This window comes from Triturus cristatus, chromosome 3_2, assembly GCF_964204655.1.
Source record: "Triturus cristatus chromosome 3_2, aTriCri1.1, whole genome shotgun sequence".
NCBI lineage: Eukaryota > Metazoa > Chordata > Amphibia > Caudata > Salamandridae > Triturus > Triturus cristatus.
In genome coordinates, this window is record NC_140584.1 from 1138844015 (window position 1) to 1138862182 (window position 18168).

General features: G+C 44.8%; 1 protein-coding gene across 1 annotated transcript in view; it reads right to left on the minus strand.

Moving 5' to 3' along the window:
* Positions 1-2673, minus strand: part of MAP3K2 (mitogen-activated protein kinase kinase kinase 2) — a 473685-nt gene extending 471012 nt beyond the window's left edge. Inside the window, exon 1 of the mRNA XM_085649955.1 lies at positions 2207-2673. The gene's annotated coding sequence lies outside the window, so the exon portion shown is untranslated. The remainder of the gene's footprint in view (positions 1-2206) is intronic.
* Positions 2674-18168: the final 15495 nt, after the last annotated feature.

Genomic DNA, 18168 nt, shown 5'->3' on the forward strand with positions numbered 1-18168 from the left:
ATATGTCTGTGCTGTTATGGATATTTTTGTACTCAAATAAAGATTTTTAACTTTACTGAACTTGAATTGAACTGTACACCCCATTTAATACAAAATTTGCCTCTTAATTTGCAGATGTCAACAAAATTTGTATTTATAGTTCAAATAAACAAAAACAATACTGCAGAGAATGTGCCACATAATTTGAATTTTTGATACACAATTTGGTTCTCCAAGCTGCATTATCACAGTACCCTTGACAATAGTAAAGCTCTCGCGGGCGGTTTGGGGATAATCATTATAAAAATTAAATCCATATTTCACAAGGAACAGTCATATGGATGTTTATACACCTGCATTTTGTGGAATAAAACAACCTGCATGTAATATATATCTCATTGCCTACTTGTTTATATTGACCCATTTGATATCCTCCTCATAAACAAAACTGCCTCCTCCTATTGATCTATCAGATGGACCAAGCACTGTGAGGCAACTACTGGGTGACAAAGAATTAAATTAAATCAATACTGCTATACTGCCAAAGATCACTACATTTGTTTCAATAAATATTTGTAGACATAAATGCTTTCTTCGTAGTTAGTTGCATTTGATGTACCCTTTTCACATAGCTGTGATTACTTTTCTATTTCGTGATGACTACCTATGGATTACAGCCCTTAGTGTTTCTTACCGATCTTTAATCAGTCCTTATTGTCAGGGATACCATTTATTTCCTTTTTACGTTTAGCTTGACAGCGTAGTTGCCCACAAGACCTAATGTTACTAATTATTTTAAAAATAAATACAGTGGGCATTTACTCTGCCCAGAGGACTACTTCTAAAAAATAACAATAGCGATAGTACATTTTTACTATACATAGCTTCAGATGCACTTCAGCTTATTTTATACTGGGTTAGAGAAAAACTATTAATATCAACTAGTGTAATGTATATAATTTACCAACCTTCAGGAGTAGAGAAGGTAGAGAAAGCTGAGATTGCCTTGCCAGCATTCCAACTTATGAGGTTTGCTCAAGTGTTTAATGCTCAACTCGAAAATCTCCTAACTCATGCTGTTACCAGTTTGTCTATTATTCACCTCCTCTGGAGTACTTACACTGCTGCATGTGACCCCTACGTTGTATATGAGAAGTACACAGAAAAATCACAAATTGAATTATTTGCCTAATGGATGTGGGGCATACAGACAGAAAATATTTTTTCCTTCTTTTTCATTGCAGCAGGCTTTTATGTAATGTTTTATTCAGGACACGTGTGTTTGCCTTGTATGGCAAGGTTACCCCATTGTTATTTGCCAGGTCTCTTTCCAATGATCTGTCCATGGACACATACTCCAATTGTTTTTTACAATATCAATTTTTCTCTCGATCATTGCTCTTACTGGTCTACGTTTTCACATTATAAAAAGTTTTGACTCAGCCAATTGGTCTAGCTTTAATGAGTTAACACACACATAGACATGCACACATGCGGTTTCTTAGCGATATCAACATATATAGTCAGACATGTTAGCTCTACCATTTCTTGTGCTTATTAATAACATGTTCTGTCTTGTTCCTATCAGCGAAAGTGCATTACTATTTCGAAATGCTGGTTTATGCATTCTCATTCACGCAAATAGCATGGATTTACTGTTTGACGCAATTAGCACGTTTTATTCTTTCTTTACAGCAACTTGCAAGCCTTTTAATATCACCCCCTACCTGTTGATATCGATTTTTTAATGCAAAATTGTTCCTATTATACCCTGTGGGAAGGCGGAATATAAAAATCAGCAAAAAATATACATGAATAGAATTGCAATAAAAGAGGAAACGATAACACACATATTAACCCCCACTCTTCCTGTTTATTATGGCCCCTCTCCTGCCTCTTTCTTACATAGCACTTGAATAGCACTTCCTGTGCAGGGCTGAGCTAAATACAATGTATTTCCCCACTCTCTAATCATAATCCTAGCTAAACCTTTGGTTCCTTAAAATATTCGTATCCCTTGTTCTGAGAAAGAAGTCACCCAGCATGTTCTTGTTGCTCGTGCACAGACCCTTATTATCCAATTACCTCTAGCTAGTTCTCCATATTATTAGTTTGAGTACCCCTTTCTCCCTTCCTGTACGTACAACATCACAGACAGGTCATTGCCCTTACATGTAGGTAACAGTACACTGCTTGCAACCATTGATACATCTGTGGCATCTCTCACCTTTCTAGGGATTTGCAGAGGGGTCCTGGTGTTGGGGGGGCCTACAGATGCGTACGGGCCGGCCCTGCGCTCTGCTGACAGCTTCAGTCAGGGGGAGCCAGGCCGCGGGGGATCCAGTCCTCCACAGTGGCGGTTCTCGCCTCTCGGAGGCGAGCAAGGGTTCCTCCAGACCACCGACTGGCACCAGACGAGGTTGCGGGATGCACTCTGCCCCCGCAGCACCTACTCCAACGGAATGAGGGGGTGTTCCTTTACGCGGGGGAAGCAGAAGCCACACGCACTGCGCCCCCTCACAAGGGTCTCCTGTCACTCCTTCTTCTTCTGGGCTCACCCCCGAGGCCTCCGCGCAGCCACCAGTGGCCGAGGAGGCGGGGACCACGGGGAACAACACTGCTGTCAGCAGCCCACCATCCCCCAGCCCGCTAACCAAATCTAGAATCACGCATGCGTGAACAGACGCGCAGTGCGTGCTCTCGTCGCTAGCTGTCAGATACGGGAGGAGGAGTGCGTTCCAAGCCTCGTTCTGGGAAGAGAAATTTAATTGCTAAAATAAATAAAGGAAGGGTTAGGATATAGTCATAGTGTCACAATATGTTTTCTATGTTGCGGGAACTCGACCAGGAGGTATGCGGAGTGCTTTACATAAGCACTAGTTGCTTTCATCACACAAGGACACATTAATTTGTGTGTTTTTTAGGCATGTGAATATTAAATGATTTGCCCAGTCGCATGTTGAGTCGATGCGAGACTCGAACCGGTTTCCCTACTTACTAAGGTGGCAACTCTGGCAGTTACCCCACGTTGTCTCCCACATTTTTTCGTTCTCTGTGATCAGTAAAACAGCAGTCGGCAATAACCAGCTTTAATTATGTAGTAACTGTGACTTCAGGTTTAGCTTTACACGACCTCGCTACAGACAGTTCCAACTATTGCTGACAGCACTCTATGCACTATTCCACAGAGTCAGACGTTGATCATGATTAGAATTGCTTTCTTGTCAATATCAGTTCACTTTTTTTATTCCTCTTATTCTTTGTTCATCACTCCCCTGGAGAATAGTGCTTGGACACTTTTTAGGTCTCGCCAGAGCCAGCGCTTTAGCGCTGCTCTGGCGAGAGTTTTAGTAAGCGGGTTTTGGAAGTGCAAACTAGTGGCTTTTCAGGCCTCCAGCTACAGTGCATGTGCGCTGGGCACGCGCACCATTTGTCAGCCTGCGTGATCACTTTCGCGGTCGCTTTGATGTTCTCAGTGAGCCGCGCGGCCACTCAGAACATCAAAGCTGCCGTGAAAGTGCACACCATTTGCCAACCTGCGTGCCTCTCTCCCCTTAGTGTGCGCGACGTGCCCTACCCCCTCCTTTATCCCACTTCCTGCTTGTGTTTTCCCCTTCCCTCTCTTGTCTCCACCTTTCCTCTGCCGTTCTCCACTCAGCGCTTTGAAGCGCCTTTGCACGCCACGGACGTTCTCCAGAACGTAGAGCTCAGCCTCTCGGGCGTGTGATGTTACCTACGAGCTTTTGGTGCTTGCCAGGCCCATGTCCACACAGCTATCAGAGGATACAGCTGCACGTGCACTAGTATCAGTAGCGTGACCTCTGCCACGGAAGAGCTCTCTTGCACTGCTGCACGAGATTAATCGCGTAACCAGAGGCAATCTTAGTTAATGACCTGTAGGGCTTTGATTAGAATGGAAAACGCAACTTCGCAGTCAAGTAAAGTCAGCCCTGAAATAGTTGGGTTGCTAATCAACAGTTCTTCCAGTTTTTTCTTCCATAGTGGAAACAGAAAACGGACACTGGAGTTAGAGTCGGAGCTGCCGACTTTGGAGCTCGGGATCCAGGTTGGAGTTTCGGCGTTGGAGCAACATCCTGTGATTCTGAGCAAATCAGTTAATCCCCGTGCCTACCAAAAATGTGTCCTTCTGTAACGTAAAGCAACTGGTGCTCATGTAATGTCTCCAATACCTTCGGGTCGTGTTAGCACTATGTAAAACTGCAACAGCTAAAAAAAAATTAAAAAAGCAAGCACAGGCTCCGATTAACAGAATGGGGTCATTGAGAGGTGGGGAATATTGATATTATGGGTGCAAGCGGTATTTTTACAGGCAGCAATGTGTGTGCTCCGCCCTCCACTCACCTCGCCGATCCAACCCTCCATGTAATAACCACCTTAGTACTGTTTTCATTTTCACTGTTGATCCCGCCCTTGATTCATTCCCCAGTACCTCCTGTTCTATGATCCCGTAACCATCTACTCAACTGTATCACCTGAAATAAAACCGCCATGTGCGCAAATACTGTTGGCTTATACCTAGGTTCTCATATAATAACATTTTTATTGCAATTTTATATAGTGCTTCTGTTGGAGCGCTTATACTGGAGCGCTTTACACAAGCACGTGTGTGTGTTTGTGGAGGGGGGGGGGGTGTTACACCTAAGCAAATGTTACCTGCAGGGGAATGGGCTTTTCAATGTGAGCATGTCTTGCAAAGTAAGTGGACATGGGCAATATTCGAAGAGCACCGCCGGTGCTCCATACAATTTAAGTTTAACATCTTTCAAGGGCAGGAGTAAATTAGTATATAGGACACAGCGAGGACTGACTACCCCCACATTGAGTATAGATCTAGAGGAAGCAGTTTCTTTAATGGAGGGTGGAGGAGTGAGGGAACTATGTTCAAAGTTCCCTTCTCTTTGAAAAGTGTTCGGACATTCCTAAAATGCCCGTGATATCCCTCCAACAAAGAAAAGCTAAGCATTTTTACAATAATTCCAGAAGTACCCCTGGAAACCACGACATGACATCTTCAACGCCTAGCTATAGTAGTAGTAGTAGAGTAGTAGGCGCTATATAAAAATACACATCACAGCTTCCCACGAGTGCCCCGCTATCCTCTGAGAATTCAAATCTCCTACAAACATAGGAGTAAATATACAGGAGTACTTTTTTTTGTAAACATCAAATAAAACTCTGTAGATCTACAGTGGGGTACACATTCTGGCGTTGTCTGTACAGAATTGAAACATTCCTTTGCAGTGTGGGGCTCCTGCCGCGCGGCCACTGAGAACATTAAAGCGGCCACGAATGTGCACACCATTTGCCAGCCTGCGTGCCTCTCTCCCCTTAGTGCGCGCGACGTGCCCTACCCCCTCCCTTATCCCACTTTCTGCTTGTGTTCTTCCCCTCCCTCTCTTGTCTCCACCTTTCCTCTGCTGTTCTCCACTCAGCGCTTTGAAGCGCCTTTGCGAGCCATGGACGTTCTAGAAGCATCGACCATGATAAGACACAACAACCCGCAGCACCCCCTCGAGCATTGGCATAGCCAATAGGTCTCGCCTTTGGGACCTTATAAGTATTTAGCTATGCAGCAAAATATCATTGGTACAACAGCATCATCTGTTGCATGCCTAAACACTTATACGGTCCCAAATGCGAGACCTATTGGCTATGCCAATGCTTGTTTTGATTGGCTACGTTGTAGTTTTCCATCGTGGAAATTGTGGAATTTCTTTTTTTTTTCATGTCATTACTTGTTTGACACGGCACAGGAGCGCATGTCTTTGTTTACAGGGTGTGCTGTTTGCTTTACTTTAATCTCACAGACTCCCGCCTGAAGTTCCTCTACAGCACACCAGGCACTAGATGACAGCCTTGGTGATGCCCCGGATGTTCCAACCTGAGAGCTATTGGCGTTGCCTATGTCAATGTCTATTAGCCATGTTGAATAACAGCACGGTTGCTGTTTAACATGGCTGAAAGTCATGGAAAGCAAGCCTCATCACCACTGAACTGTGCCATGTTGAGAGTTTCCCCTCCTTTCACAGCCCTCGAGTTAACCTGTTGCCAGCAGTTTGCGTACAACATCCACACTTCAATACCCCCAACTCACTCACCTGTGACATTAATGACGCACATTATAGCACTATACTGAGAAGTACTTATTAAAAGTGACAGTTTTGTCCAACTGGTATTCTGAATCCATATCTAAAAACGCTTTAATGCACGTAATGAAGAATTTGTTTGGGTGAAATAAAATATTTGCACAAAAATAAAATGGGGAAGCCAGATTCAAGTATCTGCCACAGCTTCTTGGGCTTGTGTGTATGTATTCAGTGCTGTTGTATAGCTTTGTAGCCTGCAAAGACGAATACACAATGGACACAATAAAGGAGAAGATCGTATGTCACTAAAGTGCCCAATAAATCCCTTATTCCATTTTTACTTCTCACTATTACATGTCCAATGTGAGAAGTTCATACCATTACGTTTTGACACTTGTAGTCCTGCAGCTACATAAACAAGCATTGAAAATGCAACAGGTCTCGCCTTTGGTTAAGTTAAAGCCATTTGCTTTGCTAATGATATTGTATAGCAAAGCAAATGGCTTTAACTTAATAAAAGGCGAGACCTATTGCATTTTTAATGCTTTTTCTTTTTTCGCTCACTCGAAGTACATGAAAGCATAGACATTGACAATCAAGCATTGGCAAAGAAAGTAGTTCTCACCTTTATCTATTGGCTATGCCATTGATTTTCAGCAATGGTATGCAGAGTGGGGAAATGTTTCCCAAAAAAACAAGTATTTGCAATGCAATAGGTCTCGCATTTAAGAGAGCTTGAGCTATTGGCATTGTAAAGGACACTGCCTTTTATTTGTGTTTTAAAAATCTGCAAGTGGTGCGTAAACACGCACTTTGTACTTTTAGTTGCTGCTGACCAGAAGCAAGTATGGCAGCAACTGCGTCTATTTTACTGCCATGCTTGATTCTCGTAAGCAAGGACTATAAGTACAAAGTGGGCGTTGACGCCCTGCTTGCAGGTTTTTAAAACCATTGTTTTTATTACATGAGATTTCGGAAGCACCGTGTAGGTGAAACCTAAAAACAGGCCAACATCATGAGAAAGACAAAACAATGGTAAAGGTGCAGTACAAAGAATTAGCCAATAGATGGGGGGGGGGTATATATCAAGAGAACCGGATTGGGCTCAGCCCTGTAGGGAATACATCTGGGCTGGAGGAGGGTTTCTGTTTTTGCTGGTTCCATTTCTGTCTTTATGATGGCCTCCATTTTAAAGGCATAATGAATCTGCTGTTTAAATACTGTTACTACAAGCAGAGAGTTCTAATCTGCTCCGAAGTGTGTGCACACGTGAATTGCTTCTGAAGCTTTTTGTTATTTTGCCCCTATGACCCTCCCTTTCCCCAGACTAGTTCATCCTATGACGGTCTGAAAGTGTGAGCAGAGAGAGGCAGGGAACGATATTTGTTCAATTTAGCAATTGTTTGCTCCTGAAACTTTTCCTTTTCAGAGACATTTGAAGAACGCCTTTTATCACAGTATGCTATCCCACATTTTATAGAAGGTCTTTCAGTTTTATGAGTGATTAGCTCTACTTTAAAACCTAAAACTGAAATGTGTGGTGGTTTAAGTCAAATAAGTGTATCCACTCATGTTTGTAGAAAGCACCTTGTTAAGTTTGTACAGATTCTTTGAGGATAACGTTGCACAAAGGGACCTTTATGTTAATGTGCAAGGAAGCCCTGCGAATGTGCGCAGAGTGTAAGTGCATCAAGAGACAACGCTGAGCATTGCTAGATTATTACACGTGTTTTGCTCTCCCATTTTACGGAAGTTTGTGTTCTGACAATGTGCATCTGTGGATAGAGTCAGCGCTCTATTTAAATGAAAAGATTATGCTCTATATTTTTTTTTTAAAAACTGAAAGTCATAACAAATAGAAAGGAAAATATTTAATTAAACTGGAAGAGGCAGCTGTGCAATCACGTGAACTTTTGAGCAAATAATACAGGGAGTGGCGGTGCTTTTTGGTATTAAAAAGTGAAAACATGTAATGTAATTTGTTGATTTTAGAATTTTGAGGTCTGTCTTTTTGCAGACGTGTGTCAGCACGTAAACAATACAAACAAAGCATACGCTTGTGTGTGCACAAACAAACAAAAAATAAATTGAAAACAAAGCGCCGTGATAAGCTCCGCAGTGTCTTGTGGCACCTAAGCAATAAAAAAAAACGTGTTTGTGTGTGCGCATCTAAAACGTCAAACCAGCCAGAAAAGAACGCACCGTGAAAAGCTTAAAAGCATCTGGAGAAACAATATGGAAAGTGCGAAAAGCTCCGAAGTGTTTATCTGCAGCTAATGATATAACAAGGAGGGAGGGGGAGAAGGGAGTGAGAGCAGAGGGGAGGGGGGTGGAGGAGCATGGAAAGAGTCAACAATCTCTCGGCATGCTGTGCCGGGGGAGCGCATTCCAGGCAGGGGAGCGGACCCTTTGAAGTAGTATGATGCCGAGGCTGTGGCTACACGTGCACGTGCCAGTGGGCTCAAGCGCTTCCCCAAACGGCTTGCATGGCGGCACGATGCACGTGATTGTGCGCGTGCTCGCCATGCAATCCACTTTTGGAAGCACTTTGAAATGCCCCTCTTACTAGAGTCTCGCATAGCGATTGCGTAAACGCAATAGCTAGGCAAGACCTAAAAAAAAGCCTGTGATGTGGCTGCCTGTTATTTTGTAGGCCCTCATACAACACATGCGCACCTGCAAACTAATGCTTGCGCTTTTTGTGCTTTTTTGTCACAAAACCGAGTTGAATCTGTAACTGAAAAGAAACCAAAACATGCAAAAGTGTTTATATTTTAGTCAGCCGGTAAAGTGATGAACAGAAGCAAATGGGTGGAGCAGAAGTAACAAGGAGGGGGAGGATGGAAAAAACACAGACGCAACACAGGAGGGCTGGAGAGAGGTGAAAGCAACACAGGTGAAGGTAGATGAGATAGGCGAAAGCAGCATGAGGAAGGACAGGAAGACCAGAGAAGCAACACGAGGATTGGAGGAAAGCAAACGTAAATCCCTGCCATTTTTTTAAGTAAACAATAGATAATATAAAGTTGTTCACACAATTGGCTGCAAAAAGGTATCTGCAGTTAGGTGAGCCTCTAGCCTTGCGCGGGACTACAACGTAACCCCCAAGAGCGTCGAGGGTGCCAGCGCCGTCACCTCACATCAACTATCGATTAAGGAAGGGTCTTGGCAGCCAATGCCAGACACGTCTACTAGCTGCTAGCTGGGTGTGCCACCAAGGAGAGCGAGAACAACGCGCATGCGCTTTGGAACCCTTTCCTTTGCTTACGTCCAGGTGAACAGCTTGCATCCAGAGTCCAGGTGTGACACGCAGCCAAGTGAGTTCAAGGGACGTCAGCAGTGAAAACAAAAGCATCGGCGGAAGTGACGTGGAAAACAATTGTGTTTGATGTGCAATTCTGGGCAACAAAAAAAAAACATGTCGAGGTAGTTCTCTCTAGCACTTCAGCGCGCATTGCTGCATTCTGGGGCTGGCCAGCTCAGAGTACTTCGCTGGCTACACAAGACGTTTAGTCATGCACCGTAAGTGGGTGACCCGAATACAAAGAAAAAACTAGTGCTGCTTAGTTGCTAGCTCTCCACATAACGTGTAGAATGACTTCAAAAAAAAAAACCCTGGACAGTTCTCCTAACTTCCACCCACACACCCGTGATCAGCATCTAATGCTTCAGATAAAATATCCCCCTTGGTTGGAAGGCAGTGGCTGCCTTGGGACGTTCGAAATTGGAGATGTTTGCAGCAAGGGACTTCACTGCACTAGAAGCGAGGCGCCCGCCATCTTGTTAAATCCAATTCTTCAAACCAGTTAATGACTAATTACAACAAAAACATTATTATTTTTCGTCCAAAACATTTGGAAAGACACCCAGCTTCAGTTAGTACATACGCTGTCGCATTTGGTTTTATCAAGCAACAGGAAAATAAGCAAACGTTTAAAATGCAGTGGTAGAAAAATAACAAGATTCCCTACATTAGCCCGTCCTCTCTTTCAGTCGCCAGAAGCTGTGGCCTACACGGTGTTACGTTGGGCTGTGTAAGATGGCTGCCAGGTGGTGAGAAGGAGTGGGCGGTGTACCAGAGGGCACTGCCAGGTAGGACCTGACTCGCCACCTCTGAAACCTCGTGCAAGTGTCTTGCGTTGGCCGCTGCAGCGAGGCTTCCATGCTTTTCCTCCTTCAGACAGTAAATGTGCCCCTTGCCGGGAATGAAACAATTCAAGCCACAGCACCGGGAGCGCCATTCCGTGTGCTTGATTGGCTGATGGGGCGGGAGGGGTGAGAGTAGCGGGTGGCGGCGGGCAGACTCGGGCAGGATCATCGGCACGCCAGCGGCTGTACAGCCCCATGCAGAGTACGTAGACTTCCGTCTCCGCCAGCGCCGTCTTCTATTTCTACTACACATTTATTGTATTTTAATACAAGGACACCAGTACTGTCCATAAATGTCAAAATGCGCATCAGATAGTGCAGGGAATGTGTACGTGCATGGTTTGTTTGATCAGTAAGCACCATTTCCCCTATAGATTAAAGGGTCATCCAGTGTAGAGTATAAACAAGGCAGAGCAACGCGTCTCGAAAGTGAAAGAGGACCGCGCTGCAGCCGATCTCTTGTCTTTATGGGTCCATATGTTTGAAACACATGGCCCCATAAAGATAAGAAAGCTTTTACCACACACATAAGGCAACAGAGCCAGTCCAACTGGGACGGCTCTAAAAGAGAAAAGTGTACATCACTAGACACTCTTTTCCAATGGCTGGCCACCGTTTAGCATAAACGGTGACGCCAGCCAATGGAAAAGAGGGGCGGGGCTTAAACCCCGCTAGTGAAATCAACCCTAACTCATTAAATCTCTCCAACGAGACTGCGCATGTCTGCACAGCCTACGCTAGCCGAGACCTAAAAACATAGGACCCACAACTGACGGGACAGTTTGACATTGCTTTTCAACCCCAAAGGGTTTAACGAGCATACTTAAACATTGAATTAACATGTAATGCATAGCACCCAGAAGCAAGTGACTTTCCTGTTGCCCCCTTTAATTACGTCTAGTTTGCAGGATTAATCAGTTGTGAATGAACACGTTAACAATCAATAGCTGCCGAGATGTGCCTTCTTATATATGAATCCCTCTGCACTTTCCAACTTTAATCAACAATGAGTTGCATTCTGATTTTTGTAGTTTCACTTTTACAAATACAAGTTTGTGTTTATGTCCCAATGTGCAAAGTGTCATAGGTTCAAAGGCTATGCTTAGAACGGGATGAAGAACTCAACTTCGAAAGGTATGATTAGTCTAAGTTAGTTACTCACTTGTGAATGTCAGGTCGCCTGAACTCCCCACTCTCCTCTGTCATGGCAGCGCTTCTGCAGACCCCCATGGTCTCTAAGATGCAGGCTGTGCCAGCACATCCTCATGGACCGCCCCTTTGTACACGATCAGATGGAGATACTTAAATGCACACAGAAGCAAGAGGGAGGAGAGCCATGCCAAGCCAAGAGAGCAGACCAATGATCATCGAAAAACTAGGGGCCTAGAAGCATCTACCTCAAGGCGCTGCAATCTGACATGAAAAAAGACATCAAGTGCGAGTAGAAACAGTAGCGCTCGTAAAAAGTGCTCTTAAAGAAATTCCAGGACAGTCTTTAAGCAACGTGAGGCGAAGCAAGGCGTCATACGGCAGCACAAGGAAAATTGCAAATAGAAACAGTAGCGCTCGTGAAAAGCAATCACCAAGAAATAAAAAAGTAGTCATAAAACATTGCTTTAAATTGGCCGCTGCACATGTTTAGCAGTAATTAGTCGCTGCTCTCGGAGGGGGCTAAACCCAGAAAGAGGCACACATACATGCCATCGACAAATGGGGAGAACAAATAATGGAACGACGATGGAGCCAGCAAATTAGAAGCCTATGAGTGGGCTTAAGCCCACAAAGTACATACAACAGGTCTCTTTTCAAGACAGCGCATCCACGTTGTCTAAAGCCGAGACCTAAAAAATAATGAAAGTACTGTTTTATATACATCCAAGATGGTTGCCGCATTCCATTGTAACATTGCAGCACCACATACTCCAATGTTTAATATGTGCTCTCCAGACTGTGAAAGTGAGGGTATAAGTGGAGTTTCTGGCCGCACAATGGGGCAGATTTACAAGCCCCTTACGCCTCATTTACGCCGCCGTTGCGTCACTTTTGTGATGCAGCGGCGGCGCAAACCATGCGCCATGGTGCGGGGTACTTACAACGTAACGCATCTGGGAGATGCGTCACGTTGTAAAGCCCTGCGCCACATGCAGGCATTCCTGCGCAGGGGGGGCGTTCCGGCGCAGGAACGTCTCCTAAAATCACTTTTAGACCCATGCTGCGTCAAAAACCTGCGCCTGCCTGAAGCAGGTGTAAGGATTGACGCAGCATTAACGAGATAGGGCCCCCAAGAGCATTGCTGGAGCTGCGTTGCGCTTGCGACGCAACTCCAGCAATGCGCCACTTTTACGGCACAGATGCGTCACGCATCTGTGCCGTTTTTGCCCCGTGGTGCGCCGCATTGTAAATGCGGTGCATCCATGGTGGCGGAGCTGTTGCGCACAATAACTGGCGCATCCCTGCTGATATGCAGGGATGCGCCAGTTTTTGTAAATATGCCCCAATGGGTTTAGCTGCTACCAGCAATCTTCAGAAATGGGAATTTTGGTGCTGTAGCATATCATTTTTATAGCACGAGTTTGTTTATATTTATTTCTATCTCATTACTGTCACAGCAACCAAAGAATCAAAAAAATGAACTTACCAATGTAAACAACATGTCCATGTTTCTAAAGTGAAAGATTGTTAATCACAACAAGCCCCATCACATGATCATGAACCATTTGGAAGCTGGTAACGCTCCATATGAATGGAAGTGTCGGCCGTCTTGCATCTTTCTCAGAAGCCCAGATAAGTCACGCCTCCTTTGCTTTTGGTTACTCTCTGTTCGCTAAAATTGTATTGTCTTTCAATACTATTTTTGGACGTGTATCCTAGTGATTTTTGTAAGACTTTGTAGAGTGGGTTCAAATTCACTATTGCAGCTTGTTTTAAGAAATGTTGCGTTCCCGTTTGCGCTCTTGATGGCTTGCAGCTGTCTTTTTAGGTCTCGCATGGGCAGCGCATGCGCTGCCTCTACGAGGCATTAAGTAATCGGTATTACTAGTCAAACTCCACCCATGGAGTTTCTCTTTATTTTGTTGCTTGCTATTGGTAAAATCTGCCATTGCTGCTGTTATCTTGCTTATTATTGGTTGGATGGCTGATGCGTCACTTCCGTTTTCCTCCGTTTCTGGAGGAAGCAGCATCGACCAACTACAAATAACCTACGCTGCAGGGCGGCATGTTTTGATGTAGGGACTACTTTTTTTTTAAATGGCGCCGTGTTTGTTTATTATGCACGCGATTGTCAAGCCAGGTGTTGGCTAGGAACCGGGATTCCTTTCGGCCGCATCACCGCTGGAGAGAGGGGCCACCCAGCAGGACGTCAGCGTCGAGCCGAGAGGTGCGCTCGAAACCTTCTCTGTGCAGCTTCACCAGGAGAATGGTGTCCTGAAGACCGGATGAGCCCCAGGCCAGTGACAGCCTCGCCTCTTCAACCCCAGGTAATGCTTGCGGCTCTGTACGCACTGGGGAACTGCTTTCTTGTTCACGGACCGGCTCTGTTACTCCGGCGTGGAAACTTTGCACGGGGCATAAAAGGCACAGAATATTTTACATCTATTTCTTGTAGCACCGTTCACCACCAGCTGGAAGTGTTGGCTTTAACTTTTTTAGTTCCCGCCCCCTCCCGTTGGCCGTGTTCTACATCCTCCAGCCCCCTTTCGTGTTGACCGTGTTCCCTTCGTTCCCGCCCCCCTCCCGCTGTCCATTGACTCGCAGCTTCTGGCGGCTATGGAGGCGCGCACTTGTTATTTTAAGCAGCTTCTGTACTGTTACCGCAGACCGCGGGTGCTGGGAAGGTAGGGTTTGCAGCGCAGCTGGTGGGCAAATGACTGCGTGAAGGCTAGCAGGATGTTTGTATGGACCCTATAGGTTGAGTAGTGTGAAGGCACCAGGACGGTTTACCTGCCCGTGAGTCAACATTGTTTTTGTTTTGTTCTGCTTACTTAATGTTACTTTTTGGCAGTAGAGCGGTACGCGACCGCGCGTCACTTACATATATTAATGTTCCTGCCACAGTTCTTTTGCACATAGGCTGCCCATAAGCAGAGCACGCGGCTCTTTGGTCCCCCAGTCTGTTAGGAAACAAGCAACTTAACAACCAGTCCTCGCAGGTCCGCAGCAGGTCAGTGCTTTTAAACGAGTAGGCTTTTTGCAATTAGCAGTTGCTGTAAATCTTCCTCGGAGGTGCTGTAAGACTGTTTCACCATAAAAAGGTGAATTCCAAAACGTACATTAATATTATGGATGCTGGTGGTGGCTGATTGAGCATTTGCATATCTGCAAAATATGGTGCTGGTGGGGAGTTGCCTGAAATAATGTTGGCATGGGTGATCGACTGATTTGTTGGTGCTTAACACCATTGTCAGCAAAGTAGGTTCTTGTCTTTTTACTCTCATGAAGGGGATTTTTCCGCCTCCCGAGTCCCCCCATAATGCAGTTACTTGTGTAGAATGATGTGCAGAACTCTGGACCCTGCTGCACCCATCTGCTCTGAAAGACAAAGATACCAAAGCTCGGGCGCTTTCCATCAATAGTGTCAGTTAATGATTCTAAATATACATGGGCCTCCTGTCTTCAAATTCTAGCCGGGGAACTGGCTTTTTTCCCTTGGTAGTTTCCGGGCTTCCTACTGATGGCTCCTAGATTAACAATGCCATGAAGCATATGAATGAAAGATCTAAATACCTGAACAGCCATTATGTGCCAACTCAGCAGTAGAACAATAACTTTTAAATGTTTTGCAGTACTGTTTTAAAGTGAAAAGATGTATTCGTTTTCTGTGGAAGTGGATTTCTGCAGCAAATCTATGCACCCTACGGTACACCTCCAGTTCCCCACAGGCAGTCTGAAAATAATATTCAGCCACTGTATGTCAAGGCTCACACGGGGCCTATTAATCAATCACAAATAAATGGCTGCTTGTGATGCAGTGGGCCACAGTCTAACTCTGCACACTGACAATGGGGTGGAATGTTAATTTCGTGCCATTATTCCCGCTATGTCTGCAGCTAATACTGCACAATAGTCTACGTTTCATCATGTGATATTTACACCCGTGAGAGGTGCTGTGGTAGCCGAAGTTCCATTTTTCGAAATGGAAGTATGCAGAAGATTTTGATCCCTGAACTCAAATGTGAGTCGTCATGCCTGCATGTAAAGGGAGGTTGACTGGTGTTGCACGTGTTGCTATTCTATTTGCAATATCTCTACATGTATTTGCAATAACAGGAATGGATTTAATAAATAATGAAACATTTTTATTGGTTGCATTCTCTCAAAACTGATTCTAGGTAAGAAATACCTTTTGCATTATGAGTAATAAAACATAGAGGGAGCTACTTAAATCGTTGTGAGAAGCTCACTCTATGCAGAGGGCAGTGGTAACCCAGTATGCATGATTTCTCCCAATTAATGAGCTGTTTGCTGACTGTAATCTAGAATACTCAAAGTCCAACTACCTCTTGTCAGAAACCTTAATTATTGTGCTGAATCCTTACCTAGAATACTGGAAACCCACAAGTCCCTTACTTAAAAAAATACCTTTTTAGACCTCGCCAAAAGACAGCTTTAGATGTCTGTGCTCGAAAACCTATTGTCTGCAAAACAATTTAGAGACTGAGGTTCGCCTAAGCCCCTTGCTTGTGATTCAATGGCTTTCTTGTTTTTCTCAGCTTCCAATTCGTCATTGAATGGCTTGCCTCCCTATTCTTGTCTTTGTCCTGCCTGGAGGAGCATTACATGTTCACCATATTTTGGCTGGCTGAGCAGGTATATCTTTCCTCTGATGATGTCAGTGCCTTACACTGCTGTTCAGGAGGGGCAAATTAGTTTTAGTTATGTGTTTGCAAAACCAGCAAGCGGTGTTTACACACCGCTTCTAGGTTTTGTAAACACATAAATAAAAAGCATTGTCATTTACAATGCCAATAGCTCAAACTCTTGCAAATGCGAGACCTATTGCATTGCAAATGCTTGTTTTCATTAGCAGGTGCTCGATCTCATTGCGAAGGACGAGTTCCATTCCATGCACCCGCAAGGTGTCTTTTTCCTTAAACTCTGGGCTCTGCTGACTTGTAACAACCGTCACAGAGATCTACCAAGTGCAACTTTCATCAAAGATGGTATTCGCTCTGCTTCTTTTTGAGAAGGCCAACTATGGCAGGGGACACACTGTCAGCTGAGATCAAGCGCTCAGCTCTCAAAGATATCCAGAAAACGAGCAAAGAGGAGGCTGGAGCCAAGGAAAAGTCGCCACTTTCCTCCCCATAACGAGACAGCAGAGGCTGGCATCATTTCAAAGGTCACCCTAGTGTAACTAGCAACTTCTAAACAAAAAATGCAGGTAAGGCTTACATATTTGTGTTTAAATGTCTTGATTTGTTTTAAGAATAACATGGGAACATAACATACGCAAATACATTTGTCTTGTGCAGACAAGTTACATTGACATTTCAACAGCTGAGCAATAAGTAGGTAGCGTACTTCAGCTGACGTGTCGTGGCATGAGTTGGTAAGAGGGTGATGCCTCGGTCAGTGTTTGAGGGAGTGCGTGCATTGTGGCCAAGGGTTGCATCCAATAGTGATCCCATTGTTGAATAACTGTGCGTATGGGGGAGAAGGTTAACAGGGGGGTGGGAACTGCGCAGGTTAGCCCAGCTATATGCCCAAGCAATTCAATCCCGGTTTATCCACTGATCTCTGCGACACTTCAGCGGTCTGCCAGTGTAAGAAGTGGCATGGAGGCCGGTCTGTAGTATCTGTGGAGTTCTCGACTCTTCTATCTCAGGTGTGCTGCTGGACTCGGAGTGTTGAACATTGCAAGCACTTACCCCCAGTCAACTGATCTGGATTTAATTCTATGTCAGGACCGGAGGCTCCGATTATGCTTCTCATTTCTTTACTGAAGAAATCTCAGCAGCCAATCAAATAGCAGTAAAAGAAATAAACACTACAATACCCATGAACACACACAGGGTATCACATGACAACCATAGAGAATCCCCTATAAAAGGTCCATAAGAGAATACCATATCCTGTTTCTTTGCTGCTCCGCAGCCAGTTAAGTGCTTTGCATTTTTACTTACATTCATTCATGCTCGCTTTGTTCTGCAGAGCGTTTGCTATCGCGACATTGCTTGCTGTATTTGCGCATTGCCTCTTTGTTCTACGAGTGGCGCTCAGCGCGCGTTGCTCTTTGTACTCCATTTTCTGCTGTTTTTCACTGCTATCTAATTCCTGGGAGCGTTTGCCACCTCCCCGGTTCGGGTGCTTCGCGCCCGTGCTTGATTTGTTGTGGAGTGGGAGTTCAGGGGCTAGAGGACACGCGTACTAGCATCGTGCAATCCTCTTTCTATTGGGCTCAGGCGCTCATTACCGTGCATGCGCGGCGGCCATTTCTTTGAAGATTTGCCGGCATCTATGCATATCGAATGAGCGCGGGAGCAGCGCTTTCATGCTCTTTGCCCACTTGCCTGTCACAGCCCCAGTTTACATCCAAACTTGCAACAATTATCAGTTTGGGCTGGATAATAGTGCATAGGCATTGCCTAGAGTGGCTCTTGGCAAGCCCTCCCTCCACGCTTACTTTGTTTACTTTACTCAGTGTTACTTTGTAACTGTGTTGTTGGCTTGCCAGGGGTTCCCACTCCCCCCTTATTTTGCCTTCTGGAAGTACTCTTGCTTACAGTGTTTACACTTCCTTCAGTGGGCATTATTAACATTTCATTGTGTTATTATGGCTGAATATTATGATGAGGAAGGTTACTATTATGATGAAGGGACCTCTGTGTCCATGGAGCAAGAGATGGTTGAAGCGCTTGATGTGGGTGTCCAACACTCTGTTAATAAAGCGCTGGTTCATGCTATTAAGCCCTTGAAACGTCATCTGTGTTCT